At 55.5% G+C, this 15,047-nt stretch overlaps 2 long non-coding RNA genes across 3 annotated transcripts in view; one reads left to right on the top strand and one right to left on the bottom strand.

Annotated features, from left to right (window-relative positions):
• The window catches only part of LOC109381300 (uncharacterized), an 83,699-nt gene that overhangs the window by 6,642 nt on the left and 62,010 nt on the right, over nucleotides 1–15,047 (bottom strand). The window lies entirely within an intron of this gene.
• Nucleotides 2,159–6,059, top strand: LOC109381301 (uncharacterized). Of its 2 annotated transcripts, XR_002123692.1 has the most exons (4): nucleotides 2,161–2,251; nucleotides 2,546–2,664; nucleotides 4,574–5,353; nucleotides 5,730–6,059. It is a non-coding gene; the product is annotated as an uncharacterized LOC109381301 (long non-coding RNA). The 2 variants fall into 2 exon arrangements; XR_002123691.1 differs by having other exon boundaries at nucleotides 2,159–2,664.

Raw genomic sequence — 15,047 nt, 5'->3', positions numbered from 1 at the left:
GGGAGAAAGAGAGGAGAAAAGACAGAGAGAATAGAATTGCTACAGGAGGAGAAGGGCTGGGGAGAAAGGCCAGAGGCAGGGGCCGAGCTGTTACCCCGGCAATGACGCCAGGGGATGCGCGTCAGTGGGACAGCCACAGCATAACCAGGCAAAACACAAAGGTCAAAGGAAGCCCAAAACTTTTACACAGTGGTTAGCAGGACAGTGAGGGGGCCAAGGGCCCCCACACAATCCAGCAGGTGCCGATCTAGACAAGGTGTGGGTTGCCTGTCCTGGCCTAGGGGAAGGAGCCGGCTCCCCAAGGCAGGTGGGGGCGGTCGCCCAGCACCAGGCCTCTGGATTGGCTCTGGGTGTTTCCAAACAGTCTTGGCTGGAATTTGGCCGGAGTCCTAAAAAATCTATACACGGTCAAGAGGGAGACTAGTAGTTTGGGGGCAGGAAAGGGGTTTTCCCTCCTTGTTCTCTCAAGCTCTGGCTGGCTCAGGGAACATTTTTTTTTAACAAATAAGCTGGAAGGTACCCAGCTGACCCCTGTCCTGCAGGGGAGAAGGCTTTGCTGGTTCAACACCAGCCTTGGGGATCTGGCTGGGCTCCCACCCCATCTCAGACCTTCCAGCCCAGGCCCTCGGTTCCTTTGCTGGGCTCTGTCCTCCATGGTCCCCAGGCCTGGTCTGCCCTTTCTCTTTTCCCATCTCAGAAACTAAGACAGACCCAGCCTGACTTGGACGGTGATGAGAGGCTCTGCCTTAGTCTCTCGGGGCTCCAGGAGAAGGGCCGGCCTCCCCACCCCTCCTGAGACCCAGGAGGAAGAAACTTCTCCATTTCCCAGAAGCTGCAGGTGCCGCAGATCTTCCTGGCGGGACGCATCCTCTCCCCAGGAAGAGGGGTCCAGGTCAGTGGCCAAGTTTGTTCTCCCTCGGCCTAAGGGCCTCAAAGGTCAAGGTGAGGAGGGGTTCTAGCCAAGGAGTCAGCAAGGTTTCTCCAGGCGCTGGGAGGGGTTGCTCGGCAGCATCCAATCCGGTCTTTGCCAGTTCAGGGCTCAGTGAAGGGGAGGCGGCCAGTGCCTCCTTGAATACACAGGTGTGCTCTGCAGGCAGATGCACAGAAAGACGACACTGCCAGGCAAACTGACCCTAGAGCTGTCCCTGTCCCTACTCCACAGCAACCATCACATACTGACTGGGTGTGCATGACACTGCGCGGGGCTCGAGGAAGATAAAACGTACGGCGTACCAGAGAAAGGGCAGCATCAAGAAGACTCAGGTTTGAAGCCTGCCTCTGCCACTCACTGCCACATGGCCTGGTGGGGCAGGCTGCTTAACCTCTCCTGGCCTCAGCTGCTTCAACTGAAGAGTGGGACTATAAGAGGCTCCACCTCAAAGGTGGTTCATTTGGTAAATATTTCTTGAGCACCTACTATATGCTGGATACCGTCCTAGACCTGGAGAACAGTGGAAACCAAAAGCAGCCCTCAGGGAGGTTCCATTCTTTCACGGGGCTGCTGTGAGGACCCACTGAAATGATGCTTAGCACTGCGGTCTGGTATATAGGAAGGGCTCAACAAATATTACCTATTCTTAGCTTTCAGGGTCCCTGCCTTTAGGAAGCCAGGGGGAGAGCCAGCAATTCCACTCCTAGGTATATACCCAAGAGAATGGACAAAAGGGACTCAAACAAAAACTTGTACATGAATGTTCATAGCGTTCTATTCACGATAGCCAAAAGGTAGACACAACTCAAGTGTCCATCAGCAGATGATGGGGTAAACAGCACATGGCATATCCATACAATGGACTATTATTTGGCCATGAAAAGGAATGAAGTTCTCATACGTGCTACCACAGAGATGGACCCTGAAAACATTATGCTCAGTGAGAGGAGCTAGACACGAAAGACCACATATTGCATGGTTCCATTTATATGCAATGTCCAGACTAGGCAAATCCATAGGGACAGAAAGCACTGAGTGGTTGCCAGCGGTGGGGGGAGAGGGGAACAGGGAGTGGCTTCTCATGGGTACAGAGTTTCTGTTTGGGGCGGTGAAAAAGTTCTGGAAGAAGATATTGGTGGTGGCTGTACAACATTGTGAGTTAATTAATGCCACTAAATTGGATGCTTTAAAATGGTTATCATGGTAAATTTCATGTTATGTGCACTTGACCACAATCAAGTTAAAATGATGGAGATGGAGAAGCAGCAGCAGGGAGAGAGGGGGAAGACATGCCCAGACGGCAGGCAGCACAGGTGTCAGGTAAGCGAAGCAAGGGAGCGGAAGGTGCCTCGCCACAATCTCCGATGGGTCCTTTTTCCTTCCTGTCCTCTAGAGCGGCGAGGCATTCCTAGGCCTCTGCAAGATTCGCTTTGTGGCCGCTGACAATAAGGGGAGGCAGGTGGCTCCCAAGATGGGCTTCCGCTTAGGACACGCCACTCAAGTGCCTATGAGTCTGTATCTCCAGGGCTCCCGTTTTCCTGCACACGCACAGCGTGTCTCCTCTCACGTGTGGGTCCCAACACGCACGGCCCTGCCCATCTATCCGCCTGCCAGGCTCCCGGATGACTTTTGCTGTGGCCCAGCCTCACGGAGCAACACGCTGCCTTCCAGACGCGGGAGGAGGATCCGAGTCAATGACTTCCCCAATCGCAGGGGACCTAAGGCTCCTCAAGGTCAGGGAGTTCCACCTTGCAGGGAAAACCGAGGATAACCAGAGCCAGGCCCTCGGGGTGCCCCCCAAACCTTCACCCTACCCTCCCGCCTGCTCCCGAATGCTATGCACACATAAACCCCTGCCTTGGCCCGGGAACTGTCAGGAGATCAACAAACAAAAGCTGCTTCTTGACAGGGAGTCATTTATATTTTAGCTTCGTTCCATTATCCTAACGAATCCTTCATCAGCAGATGCAATATTAACAGCAGAAAATCAGCTCATTACATCCGGGGGGATTTCATCAAGACGGCAATCATGTATGCAGCTCCCCAAGCCTTCAAGAGGCCAGTGTGGCTGTTATTTATTTATTTTGTTACTTATTTATTTAATTTTGGGGGTTCTTTCCACATAATTGCACCGCATCTCAGATCTTTAATAAATAATTTGTAGGTCCTGACCTGCAGACAGCTTTGCTCACTGCCATGAGAACTTGCATTAGCCAAAATATTTACCAATATTTAAAAGTCATTAGAATCAGGAGGGAAGTGGGGCGGGGGTCCTCCGTTCTAGAAACGGCCTGGTATGGGGCTACGGTGCTTGGCTCCCGCTGCAGTCCTCCAACTCCCATCTCTTGGTGTGAGGGGGGCCATCTGGTTTGGAAGCTCCTGGAGGGCAGGCCCACACTGCCTCTCTGGGCTCACTTAGTTTGAGCAGGGGATTCCTGGGAGCTCTCAGAGAGGGGTGTGACCATCCGTCAGGATTCCTGTGGGCCTCTCACCACGGATGGGGGGACCTGGCTACTGGAAAGGATCTGGTACAGTGGCAAGAACCCTTCATATGCCTGAGCTGGAGCGTTCTTTTGGGGTGGCACTCCCTGGGTTCACCCGATGTGGGGGCGCTCAGCAAAGGAAGCCTTCATGGTCCTCCAGCAGGCCCTGGCTCTAGTTGTAGCGGAGAGTAAAGAAAAGTCTGACCTGTTCCTCTTGGCTTCCCAAGGTTAGGCCTTAGACATCAAAGGAAAGGGAGTTCAGTGACTCCAGAAGGCAGACCTGTCCCATTTTACAGATGCAAAAACTGAGTTCCAACCAACCTCAGCTCTCTTCCCAAGGCCACACAGCTAGGAAAAGGCCCAGAACCAGGATTCACCCGTGAAGCGGCTCTGCTGCGCCTTCTTCCTTTCCACTAGGCTGGGCCTTCCAGTGAAGGCAGCCCGGCCTTCCGAAGGCTCCAGGGCCTGACTCACAGGCTGAAGTGGCCACTGGGGCCGACAGGCATCCCCCTGCCACCAATGCTGGCCTGGCCATGCTTTCACAGGTTTTTCCCAGCGGGGTCTGGATTTCTGCCCAGCCAGGAATGTGCTCCCAGGATGTCAATTCTAATCTCCCCAGCGCTCTGACAGAATTAAGCTCCAGTTTGTCCGACAACATCCCAAAGTTTCAGAAATCCAGGGCAGACTCTCTAATCAGGCTGCAGGACAAAGGTCTGGCCTGACCCTGTCACTTCCATTTACTCCTCCTGTCTGTCTCCTGGCTGCGGCCTTTCCGCGGCTTCCTCCACCCTCTGCCCTTCTCTGGCCAGCTCAGCCCCTACCCTCTCCTCCAAGCGCCTCTGTTTCTCCGCCCAGCGTTTCCCCTCGCTAAGCAGCGGGGCTAATCCCGCTGCTCCGCGATCTGAGGCCGAGGAATTCCTATGAGAATGACCTGCGGCTAGGCTAGCGCTAGGCCTGCTGGCCTCCCCCCCCCCCCCCCCCCCCGGCCGGGGCTGCCCCTGGTTCACTGCCTCTCGGGAGGTCACAGGCTCAGCTCCTCCTCGCTCTCAGTGCACGGTTGTGTTCAAACTCCACTTGCCTTTAGTCAGTCTGCCCCTGGGCCCCCTGTAGCTGCCCCTGAATCATCCTTTGGCCTCACCCAACCTCCATTCTATTTAAGGGCTCAGCTTGTGGACCCTGGAGAGCCTTGGCCCTCTCGCCATGTTTGGGGACACACATGTGGGCAGTGCCCTCCCCTCCTCAGCCAAGCCTTCACGGCACCAAGAGGAACATGGGATGGAGGACAGCAGAACCCGGGATGGGCAGGCCCCGGTAAGGACCCCAAGCCCTTGGCTCTGCTGGGCTGTGGCCATTAGAAAGAGGTGAGGAGTCCAGAGCTAGACAGCTGGACCAGGAGAAGTGCCCTGTGCAGCCAGAGAAGCTAGAGAAGCAGAGGTGCCTCCTCCACTACCCCCAGCACCCAACTCTCTCCCCTTCTACGAGGTTCTCGGCTCTCATACGGATCCAGAGCACTGATTCCTGGTTTCCAGAGGAAGTTGGATGAACAAACTGGTTGGAAGAGGCAAAACCTTTATAGCATGTACAAAAAGGCAGAGGTGGGGACCGTGGCTTAAATCTGGTTTGCTCACGTCAAAAGATTCCCGGGGAGCAGAAGGCAAAGGGGGGAGCCTGGACAGTCAAGAGGACCCAGTGCTGCTGTGCGTGATTCTGGGCGCAGACCAGAAAGCCGGATCTGGGGATGGGCCTCCCCAGAGAAAGCAGGGGTGAGAAGGCACACACGGGGCGCAGAGAAGGCTCAAGGAGGAAGAAACAGAATTGGAAATGTCATTCTGCCCTTTTGCTGACCCTCCAGGAGGCACAAGAAATCTAGAACAGGATAGGGGGGCTCCCCAAGAGCCGCCCAACTGGCAGGGAGCCGGACAGTCCTGGAATGCCACAGGTAGGCAGGGCCATGCCACTGTACCCCTGGCCTTCCTCTCTGACCTGGTCAGGGACCTCATCCTGGGCATGGAGTCTTGTCCTACACACGCGCAAGCCCTTCCCTCCCCGGCGTCCTCGGCCACGTCATAGGGAGTGGGGACCTCCCTCTGTCACTGACAGTCTGTCCGGCATTTTGCCAACCACCTCCCCCGTCCCAAGGCTGGCCCAGCCTTCATGGCTAGGATTGATTCCTTGGCCAAGAGACTTGGGTGGGCTGGGCTGGTGGAGGGACAGGGGCAGGAGATACAAGCAGCCAAGGAGGACAACACCTCTCTTTAACCAGCCCTTTCTCTGGAAGAATGAAAATAATTATAGTATCTTTTACCTAATAACAGAAAATTCGATAAGCTCCTCCTGGAGAATGGAAGAACGCCGTCTGTTGGTACTTTGGAAAAAGCCCCTGCAGTTCCCACCACACCCACCCCCGGACTCCCACCCCTTTCAACTCCACAATCCCCCCAAAACTTCCAACTTTGCTTCTCTGCCCTTCCGTCTGCCTCACCTTTCCTCCCTGGCTGTGTTGGGTGTTGGTGAGATGTTGGGTTTTTTCTTTTTTGCAATTTATCAGCAGATTGTGTGGAGCTGAGTGGCGTGAGCCTCACCCTGCTAAATAAAGCTTTGGTATTTCTGATAAAGCCATCAAATTCCTTATCACACTGACACAAAGTGCATTTAAAGAGACAGACACCCTGTCCCTCCCGCCCCACCAGCCCCTGCTCCCTCCACTCAGTTCAGATTTCCAGCTACTCAGGCTCTTTTGGATCAGACACCAAATACGGCCCCTGAGGATGTGGAGGGGCGAGGGGAGAGGGGACAGACTGGCTGCCCTCTCCAACTCCCACCCACCCATGCTGCTGGCACCCTGACCAGCAGCTCAGGTCCTTGGGGAATAGCATGTGCTTCCTGCCCAAGTCTGGAACCAGAAGGGAGCTATCAATAGACACGTCCTGCAACAGGGGATGTCCTCATAAACAGAACAATCCTGTGTTAGGACAACAGCAGCAGCTGGAGGAAGAGTCCCCGGTAGGCTGCTGGGCCTGGGAGGCTGCTCAGTCGCCCCTGAACACACCCAGTCACAGCCACAGCAGTACCAAAGGTGGGGGGAGGGGCGCCAGGATGGGGCCAAGAGGGCCCACCGGGGCCCACTCAACATGGAGCTGGCACTCGCATCAGGCTTGACCACGGGCTCAGCAAGCCCTGGCTCCTCACACAGCCCTGTGAGGTGGACAGAACTATCACCCCATTTGACAGAAGAGGAAACCAAGGTTGGCCAGAGACCGCAGAGCCCGTGGCAGGCCCAGCTGGGGCTCCAGGCCCAGGCTGGCCAACAGCTCTGCTGAGTGAAAGACACTCTTCCCCTCATTGAATTGCAGAGTGTACCCCTAGGCCAAGCTCCCGTCTGGCTCCCCTGTATTATCCCACAAAGACAGGCCTTCCACTGTCCCAGCGCCCTCTCCCACCTCTCCAGCCCTAGATCGGCAGCCCAGGCCCTGTGCCCACACACAGCCTGTTGGTTGAGGACTCAAATTTATTATTTTTAATTATTTTGATTTATCAAAGCAGCAGCTACAATCATATTAAACCAACTTGGCTTCTTGGCATTTAACAGATACAGCTGCCTCAGGACTCCCCCAGACTCCATAAAACACACAGCCTGTCCACCTGCTCCCCAAGGAGAGCGCTCAAGGCGCCTTCTCCAAGAACCCCAAATTTGAGGGCCACTAGCCCCTCTCTCCTGCCTTCCCAGAAGCACATGCAGCCCAAGTCACTGAGGACCAGACAGTGAGAATGGAACGAGTTGGGACAAAGCTGCCAGGTGCTTTTGAAAACAATCACCTCCATCGCCCAGCCCGGGAGACCCTTCCAGAGTCCTGACCTCTGGGGAGTAGAGTAGACCCAAGCACCCTGTCCTCAGCTGGCATTTGCCGGGGGTCTACACCATCCCGGGCCTGCGACTGGGCACTCAACATAGATGAGCCACATTACTCCTCAGACCCCTTCCCACAGGAGGAATCACTGACCCCTTTAGGCAAGGGAAGAAAGTGGGGCTCAGAGAAGGGAGGTGATCTGCCCGAGGTGCACAGCTCATAAAAACAGCCAGGCCAGAACTGAAACGGATTCTGATAGAGTGAAGAGCCCTCGTTCTTTGACCGAACTTCACTGCCTTCCCCTGAGAGCCAGGACCGGTGTTCCTGCCCAAGCTCCGTGGCTAGTGGAAGCAGGTGGAGAAGAGAAGGCCCCTGAAGTTCAAGGTGATGGCCCAAGTCTGCCCACACCAAGCAATTAGAATCTGGGCGCTCGGAAGAAGGGATCCTTGGGAGGCAGCAGAGTGGGGCAGGCAGCACCAAACCAACATATTTCCACAGGTGCCCAGGCCCATCCCAGAGCACAAGGGGAGACTGGCCCACCTGAAGGGCACAGGGTAAGGGGGGTACACAGGTGAGCGGGTTCATGGCTCACCCAGGAGCTGGGCTACGCCCTCGTTTGGTCCAATCCCTAGGAGTCCAGGAGTCTGTGGCACAGCGAAGCCAGAGCCAGCAGGGCACAGAGGAATCGGGCAGTTAAAAGTTCTAAGCAAACCTGCACACAAAGAGCACGGGCGATTCGGGTAGGCCTGGAATGGGCACCTCCAGGATTCAAGGGCGCCCCACCCAGTGAAGGCAGCTCTCCACCCCTTAGGAGAAGGCAAATCTTGTGAACATGGGCGGGGCTTCTTGGGGCGAGAGGTAGTGGTGCAGGGAGACAGAAGCGCAACGCAAGTCCTCTGACTTCATACATAAAAATTACAGGTGGCTGCCATCAAACCAAAAGCCAGGCTCCCGCTGGTCCCCACTGCACCGCCCAGAGGCCCTGCAGCCTGGTGTGAAGAGCTCGACTCTGGTTGCAAGTTCTGAGCTCTGATGGGTACTGATGGGCCTGTAATCTGGCCTCTATGAGGTTGAGTTTCCTTATCTATCAAATGTGAACAATGATAGTGCCTATGTCAGAGCGTTGTGGTGAGGGTTCGGGGAGACCACGAGCGCAAAGCTCTTAGCAAGGTGTCTACACATTTTCTATGTGCAAAAAGTGGTGGCAGTCATCGCCACCCTCCTCCTCCTCCTCCTCCAAGCACTTCTCTAACCAGGATACAGCACTAGGGATCGTGACTTTCGGGCTGGTGACAGCAGAGAGACTGGAGAGCAAGTGGGATGCTGCTGAACAGCCACCTTGCTATGCTCCCCCAAGAGCCTGGGGGAGCTCAGAAATGTCTAGAGGGGGCCCTGGTGCCTGCCCAGCAAACTGGCTAAAGCAGCCAACAAGTACCTAAAGTTTAAGGCAGGCGGAGGGGAAACCAGGAATGACTTGCGACTGTCACATTTGCCTATCAAAAAGTGTACATTCACTTAGCTTTCCATGGGGACTCATGCCCTAATATGGGCCCAGCAGCTTTCTGGGTTATTTCGAGTGTGTGTGATAATGACTCCAGGCTTTGCTTCTGCTGCCCCCAGAAAACCTTCTGTCTGGGGAGAGGGAGGATGGTTGGCAAAGAATGAGAAGGGCATAGGGACGCCCAAGGTCAGAAAGTATGCAGTACATGGGCACAGATGGGTAAGGCTGGGGATGGGAAGAGAAGGAGGCTGGAGGAGTGGGCTGACCCAGGGGCCATGGTGAGTTAGGGAGGACAGAGAGCTGGGTAAAGCAAGCCAGAGCTCCAAGAACCATGCCCCTTGCCCACTGTCTACTGCCAACTGTCCTGGGCAAATGCACCCAGCAGGACAGCAGTGGGGCCCGAAGCCTGCCTCCTCTCCCACAACTCCAGTGGAAAACCCTTTTGCACAGAGGCCAAGCTGGGCTTCTGGACCTCAGGCAACCACGCGATGCCTGGGGGCCCCTGGGCTCCTGGACTTATTTATGTATTAATGAGCTTCTGCCCAAGCGTGGCCCATCAACTTCAGACTGTACAGGGTTAACTCCAGATTGCGGGGGGGGGGGCTGGCTGGCTATGCCTTCACTCTACCTCAATTTCTACTGCTCCCATCACCTACCTCCCCCACCCCCTGATCTTAGGGAAAAAAAAACCCATCAAAATAACTATTTTATGTCTCCAAATATGCAGATCATTTTCTTTAATGAAAGATGCTTGACGTCTCCGATCCAATTAATATGCAAATGCAGGAGAGGATTTATTTGTGACATTCTGTCTGGGTGAGAGAAAACAAAAAAGGCCTGTTAACCAAAACACTAATTGCTGTGACTGATTGTCACATATCATCATTTTCATAGGATCTCCTCCATTCCCAGCTCTCAGGGAGCTTGAAACCAGGACTCATCCACGCAGCCATCAAGGAGAAACAGGGCAACCGGCTACCTGCCGGCCCCTCCCCACCAGACCTATGTCGGCGCCAATGAAGGTGGAGGTTCCCACTGGTTCTGGTCCCAGGGGGTCTGTCATCAACCTTCTACAGAACTTCGCCAGTCCATCTCCCTTCCTACGCCACCCTTCACCATGTAAGGCACTGATCTGCAGACCACAAGAGGGAGGCTTGGACCCCACTGGATGGGATGGGATCGGCTGGGGGAGGCCGCGCCCCTTCCTGTCTTCCAGCACAATTGCTTTTTGGCGGCCTGCTCCTAGAGGCCGACCCACGTGCAGAGGAAGGAGTGGGCACCGCTTTGGGTCCTCTTGTTGACCACCCTGCACTGTCGCTTCTCTTGCTTTTCCCGCTGTCTTACACGTTGGGGTCCCCACAGCACTTGGTGAGAGAAGCCACCTGAGGAAACGGAGGCATGGCATAGCATCCTCTCCAGAAGATGATACAGGGAGTCTATGGAAATGTTTGAAGACTACCGGGCACCCAATGCGGCTGGGTGGACACCTGCATGTTAACACCCCCACCCCAGGCCCCCGTGACCGAAATGAAGTGCACGGCTCAGCTGTCACAGCCTCGTCTCCCCTGAGTGGCTCAGTCTCTTCAATAGGACTGTGAGGCTTCCTTTAGGGACAGTGGGAGGGGAGTGAGTGCTGACGGGCATCTTTAGTCCCAAAGGCCAAGCGGGTACCGAAAAAGACATACGTTGCTCAAGATACCGGATAAAAGACAAGAGGGTTCTGGGTGCCACACAGTTCCCAATTCAAGGCCAAGGAATGGAAGAAGATTTGCTAAAGCAGCCTTCTTTCTACACAGGGACCTGTGGACAAGGAGCGACGGGCACAGACTTGGGGCCCCAGGAGCCTGGAAGGCTGATCTCTCACCGTTTGAGCGTAAACATTCCGGCACTCAAAGAAGGCCTCTTCTACCTTCTTGTCGCCTCTCTAGAACGCCCCCAAGTATCCAAGGACATTGAAAACGGAGAGTGGGGAGCCACAGTGAGCAAATGCAAAGGGTCCCTGAGCCCCTCCGTGAGTACAGAGCCCAGCTGAGGGCACAGTGAGGGGCTCTGCATCTTGCAGGAAAAGTTACGGTTGAGCCCAGACACTGTGGGTCAGCGAAGCAATAGCCCTCTAGTGGGCACCGACGTGGATCAGCCCAGGGCTCCACGGCTGCCCCCAGTGGGGTATGGTGGTGGCAGGAAGGTAGTCGCATCCCAGTTGACTCCCCAGTCTCCTGCTCTGGCCCAGCTGCCTCCCTCGGGCAACTCCACCGTGGGCCTCGGGAAGAGCTGGCGCCAGGGCAGCATGGGGCAGACACTCTCCCCCCAAAAGTCCTGCCCCCGCACCCCAAGAACAGGCTCAACAGGATGCCGTGCGGGGGAGCTTGGAAGCCTTCCGGGAAGAGCGCAGCCCTGGCACCAGTCCCGCCGGGAAGGAGGTGAGCTGGGTCTGCCACTCTGTCTGCCGCTCACCTGACTCGCGCCCACGGTGGCTGAGCACCAATGGGGTGTGCGTGGGTGCAGACAGGAGGCGCGCATCATGGCGCCAGGAGCCAAAGGGGGAAGGGCGGGTGGCTGGGGAGTGGTAGCAGGTTGGCTGGTCAGCGGAACAGTGCCCCGGCTGTAAACTCGAGGTGTGAAGGTCCCACCCACCAGTATGGGATGAGATGGCAGGTCCTCATTGAACACTGAGCCTGTCATACCCAGCCCAGAAGCACCCACTTCCCTCTGATCCTGCCCGCCACCATTAGCTGAGTGAAAGGGGCCAGGTCTTGCTCCTTAGCTTGTGCCCACCCAACGGGTGCTCCCAGGCACAGCCTATGGGATGCTGGGGTTCAGGGAACATAGATATGGTCTCACTGTGCCATGATTTCGAGTCCCTTTAAAACCAAACCATCTGTGTATTAAAACCTCCCATAAAACAAAGGGGTAAGTGGCTGTGGCTCTGAGCAGTCTATTAAAGCTAGATAGATGCCTGCCCCCCACCCACTGCCCCACCCTTCCCCCGGTGCCCATGCTGGGAACGGCACATGCCCCCTGAGACATGGCAGCCTGGGACATAGACGGCATGAGGAGCAAGGTCGGCTCAGGCTGGACCAGCGCCTGGCACTGGGCAGAGAGGCCTGCGCTTTGGCTCAGGGGCAAGGCCTGGACCAGACTAGAACCAACCTCCCTCTCCCCTTCCCTCCCTCAGTTTCCCTGGGCCCTGTCTCCCACTTTCTCTTCCCCATGGGATGGGGTCCTCCAGGCCCAGATGTCCAGTTAGGATTCTCCCTAATTCCCACCTGCAGCCCTGCTGCCCTCACAGTCAGCTTTCTCCAGCCGTCTCAGGTGGCTGCCCCAATTCAGCACGGCCTCAGCTTCACGTACCCCAATCCCAAAGCCCTCCTTCCCCTGAACCTTGGGGTTCTTCCCAAGTCCCAACTATGTCGGCATGGGTCAACCCCAAACTCGTACCCACCCCTCGCTTCTGCCCGAGTCGCCCAGATCATTCCGGTTCTCAGTGGGGAGAAATCTAGCATCTATTTTCCAAACATGGACCTTGGAGTTCTTATACCATGGGGCACGTTCAGAAAGGTGGAAGAGTCGCCCCATCTTTGCTGAAAGGGGTGTAAGGTTAACACCACTCCAGCTTTAAAAATACCCCAGCATACAATCCACAGGGTTAGAGCAAAGGCCACGTGGTCAGAGCCGGACTATAAATAACCAGCAAATCATTTCCCAGAGCCACGGCCCCCTCCCCAGCACCAAGAACCTTTCTGAGGAAATCAAAGTGAACACAACTGTTACCAAGTCACTACTAAAATATTTACCAGCCTGGCGAAGTGCCGAAGGTGCTTGGCACTGAGTGTTTGCTTATTTACAAGGCTGTTTTAAAGGGTAGAAAGCAAAATAAGGTAACCTGAGCTATGAAACCGAGGGGCCAGGTGGTACCTCCCAGCTGTCAGCTGTCCCAGGCACACGGGGCGCTGGAACAGCACTGGTGGAGAGTCCCCCAAAATGGGTTGGAAAAGCAAACAGATAGGCAGTGGAGCTCTGAAATATCCCAACCAGCAGGGATGGGGGCTCAGGCATTGGGGGCAGAGAGGGCTGTCGAAGTTAGAGGCGATTCTCCCCCAGCCCACATCACTGGGCTTCGCACAAGCCCCCACATTGCCCCTGGACTGGTGCATCCGCATTCAGAGGAGCAATGGGGGGGCACTGTGCCCTACATGGCGGGGCGGGGGGGGGCCTGGTCGGGAGAAGGGAAGCACAGAGAAAGGCAGGCGGTGGGGGCCCTCAGAGGATGACATAAGGGGGACATACGGGGACCTGAGAGAGAGAGCACACTCAAGTTTCCTCTTCTTCCTCTTTCTTTGAAGTTCCCTTGTGGTTTGAATTTAATTTTGATTTTCTCAACTTTAGCAGATTGAAGTTGAAATAACCTACAAATTACTTAATGTGTTGTAAATCTGGGGGAATTCAGGAGTAATGGGGACCACATGTTGGCCGGGAGGAAGCCCACGGAGGGCTGAGGGAAGGCAGCCCTCGAAGACACACGCAGGTGGCTGCTGCAGGCGGGGACAGTGGATGCCTGTGCTCCCCTGGAAGGAGGGGGCCTGGGCTCCCCTAGGGTGGGGGTAGGATTCCCGAGCTGGCCAGGGAGCCCTGGATGGACACGGCGAGAACGTGTTAAGACCGTGGACTGACCAAGTCGCTGCCTGGGGCAGCCTGGTGACCGCGGACAGGGGGCAGCCAAGTAGGCCGGGTGCCAGGTGCCTGCCAGGCCCCTGGGCCGCGCCAACACCACTACGCTGGCCCTGCTCCCCTCTGGCCTCGCGCTGCATGTGTGTGGCTGTCAGCTGAGCTCCCACCTCCCTTCTCCCCCCACCCGCCCTCCCTCTTCAGCAGATTTCTCTCAAGTACTAAGCCATATGGTTCCAGTTAAGCTCCATATTTTTCCTTGTCGATTGAAGAGACACACTTTCCTCTTTGCCAGACAGTTTGCAGATTGCTCTGTTGGCTCAATTTCTTATTGGATTTCTCAAAAAACCTGACATTTTAAATTAATTTACAGCCACAACAAAAAGAGTTCAGAATTTTAATGGTGTTGTAAGTAATTTTTAGGTAATCCACTCCAGATTTTGATATTAACCTTTGAAACCCGAGTTCATTCAGCTACTATGTTACAATACCCAGTCAGATTCCAGGCCCTGGGTAGGCCTGAGTGGGGTGGGAGGCAGAAGCAGGGTTCTGGGGAGCCCTTTCTGCCAGGAAACCCCAGAGGGGTGGTGCCCGGGGGGAAATCCTGGACCAGTGAGTGACAGAGTGACAACGGGGCCGGAGATGATGGCAGGGGGCCTGTAAGACAGCAGGGCAGGTGGTAGAGAGTAAATGTGGGGGCAAGTGGGCCTGCTGAACATTCTAGAAGGACCAGCCAGACTCAGCCGAGGCAGCATGCCCAAGGCCGCTCGTGGCACGCGCAACGCTCCACCTCAGCGCACCAGGAAATAATAATGATAACAGTAATAATAATGATGACAGCTAACATTTGCTGAGCACTGACTGTACGTCAGGCAGTGTATTAAATGCTTTACATACATTATCTCCCTGATTCCTATGGAAACCACCTATGGGGTAGCTACTATCACGACGACGACAACTAATATTAATTGTTAACATTTAATGAGGGCTTACCGAGTCCCGGGCAGGGCAAAACCCTTTATATACACTGCCTCATTCAGTGGTAACGCAAACCCTAGAAGGGGGATAGGGCATTCATGCCCGCATTTCACGGAGGAGGAAGTGATACTCCGAGAGGGGAAACCGGGTCTGCCGTTTGGCTGCTACTGACCAACAGCCAGAGCTCTGGCTCCCCATCTTTCTGTGGCTCACCCCACACCGTGCTTCTCCTTTCAAAAAAATGCTACAAAATACGTATCGCCATCCTTGGTCCTCCTGCAGGAGCTACAGGGAGGTGGTGAGGAGGTGTGGTCCGCCAGGCTGGGACCTGCCGAGGGTGTACCTCTTCCGTGAGCTGCCTCAGGCTCAGGGAAGGCCACACGCCAATCCGGACAAAGGAAACTCCGGGCATGGGGAACACAGCCCTCGCCAATGTCTTTACTAGGCTCTGGCACCGAGCGGCCCCTGCCTGGGTACGGTGCCAGTTTACTACACTAGCAGATTGTTAGCATTCCTTTCCTGCAGGAGCTTCCCAGGGCACCCAGGGAAGGCGATGCAAAGATGGGGCCCCAGCCAAGGCCGTTCCAGTCCCTGGGGGGCCCACACTTTACCAAGGATCCAGGACTCTGAAGGGAGGCCAG

The sequence above is a fragment of the Hipposideros armiger genome, unplaced genomic scaffold, assembly GCF_001890085.2.
Source record: "Hipposideros armiger isolate ML-2016 unplaced genomic scaffold, ASM189008v1 scaffold_46, whole genome shotgun sequence".
In the NCBI taxonomy this organism is placed as follows: domain Eukaryota; kingdom Metazoa; phylum Chordata; class Mammalia; order Chiroptera; family Hipposideridae; genus Hipposideros; species Hipposideros armiger.
Note: the sequence above shows the minus strand (reverse complement) of the source record. Positions and strands in the feature narration are given on the sequence as shown.